Consider the following 2,450-nt stretch of genomic DNA (forward strand, 5'->3'; position numbering starts at 1 on the left):
CAAATGGAAAAAATGGAGAACGCATGTAATTAAGCTGCGAAGGAGAGGAAGATGGAGAAGATTGTTGCTCAGTGAATAAGAGCTATTAGAGGTTTAAATGCAGAAATGGAGAATGTGTTTAAAACAAGGTATTAACTGGAGGTTTATAGGCAGAGGTTTATACAAAAATATGGCAGGCCATTTTAGTATTTATTTAAAGCACTCTGTTGTTCCATGTATAGATCAGTAAAAAAGATTTTTCCTGATCAAAATAACACTCCTAGACTAAACTATAATTTCTAAATTAAATTTTTGCAGCAGAAACTGAATTTAAGAAAGTAAAAAAAGTTTCAATAAAATTTTATATATCTAAAAATATTTCCATTTTCAGTGGCAGCTCTGTTATCAGCTTGACTGAAAATATATTTAAGGTATCTGAAACACATTTCTTCATAGTCAAAATAATAGATGCTAACCAGTAACATTAGCAATATATAGATTTAAAATGTATTTCTAGACATCCAGAATGTTTATTCTAGATGTGAAGAATTTAATTTAGTTTGAAATGGTGATTTGGACAAAGAAAAAAAAAAAACTATTTCAGATATGAGGAAAACATATTCAAACTAATAAATAACAAAATGTCCTGCCGTAGAAGGTCTGGGTTCCTCCTCATGTTGATCCTGTCTTCCAGTAAATACTCTGACTGCAGGTGTTTTTTCTATGATGCTGTTATCATTGTTCTCTCCCTGATATAATCCAGTTCAGGTAAAGAACAGCAGTTCAGATTACCAACCCTTTTTCGAGTCTTTAGAGGGGGTACTGGAGAGTGCCCCTCCTGGGGACTCTCGTTATTCTGGGGGACTTCGGGGGCAATGACAGTGAGACCTGGCGAGGCGTCGTTGTAAGGAATGGCCCACCTGACCTGAACTCGAGTGGTGTTCTGTTGTTGGACTTCTGTGCTCGTCATGGACTGTCCATAATGAACACCATGTTCAAGCAGAAGTATGTCCATATGGGCTCTTGGCACCAGGACACCCTAGGCCGTAGTTCAATGATAGACTTTGTTGTTGTTTCATCTGACCTGCAGCCGCATGTCTTGGATACTCGGTGGAAGAGAGGGGCGGAGCTCTCCACCGACCACTAGCTGGTGGTGAGTTGGCTCCGATGGTGGGGGAGGATGCCGGTCAGACCTGGTAGGCCCAGATGTAGTGTGAGGGTTTGCTGGGAACGTCTGGCAGAGTCCCCCGTGGGAAGGAGCTTTAACTCCCATCTCTGGCAGAGCTTTGAACACGTTCCGAGGGAGGTGGGGGACATTAAGTCTGAGTGGACCATGTTCCGTGCCTCTATTGTTGAGGCGGCTAGTCAGAGCTGTGGCTGCAAGGTTGTCTGTGGGAAGAGTTAGGAGAGGCCATGGAGAAAGACTTCCGGCTTTGAAGCAATTCTGGTCCACAATCCGGCGTCTCAGGAGGGGGAAGCAGTGCAGCACCAACACTATTTATAGTAGGGGTGGGGTGCTGCTGACCTCGACTCGGGACGCCGCATGTCGGTGGGTGGAGTACTTCGAAGACCTCCTTAATCCCACCAACACGTCTTCCATTGAGGAAGCAGAGCCTGGGGGCTCCGGCTTGGGTTCTCCCATATCTGGTGCTGAAGTCACTGAGGTGGTTAAGAAGCTCCCAGGTGGCAGGGCTCCAGGGGGGGGGATGAGATTCGCCCTGAGTACCTTAAGGCTCTGGATGTTGTGGGGCTGTGTTGGTTAACGCCGCTCTGCAACATCGCGTGGACATCAGGGGCAGTTCCCCTGGATTGGCAGACCGGGGTGGTGGTCCCTCTATTTAAAGAAGGGGACCAGAGGGTGTGTTCCAACTACAGAGGAATCACACTCTTAAGCCTCCCTGGTAAGGTCTATTCCGGGGTTCTGGAAAGGAGGGTCTGTCGGATAGTCGAATGTCGGATTCAGGAGGAGCAGTGTGGTTTTCATCCTGGCCGTGGAACACTGGATCAGCTCTACACCCTCAGCAGGATTCTGGAGGGTGCATGGGAGTTTGCCCAACCAGTCTAAATGTGTCTTGTGGATCTGGAGAAGGCATTCGACCGTGTCCCTCATGGGGTCCAGTGGGGGGTACTCCGGGAGTATGGAGTACCAGGCCCTTTACTAGGGGCTGTTAGGTCTCTGTATGACCGGGGTCAGAGCCTGGTCCGCATTGCCGGCAGTAAGTCAGACTCGTTTCGGTGAGGGTTGGGCTCCGCCAAGGTTGTCCTTAGTCACTGATTCTGTTCATAACTTTTATGGACAGAATTTCTGACCTCCTGTCAGTGGGCAGGATAAATGAACGTTAGCCGATGATGTCATACACGCGCCGCTTTGGTTTAAAAAATATATAAATATGAAAAATCTAACTGCTGATGTCTGGGGGACAGTGATTGGCCTCCATGTTCTGAATGCTGGCGTACCATAAAGAATAAAT

Source organism: Cyprinodon variegatus, unplaced genomic scaffold (assembly GCF_000732505.1).
Source record: "Cyprinodon variegatus isolate N-32 unplaced genomic scaffold, C_variegatus-1.0 Scaffold1022, whole genome shotgun sequence".
NCBI lineage: Eukaryota > Metazoa > Chordata > Actinopteri > Cyprinodontiformes > Cyprinodontidae > Cyprinodon > Cyprinodon variegatus.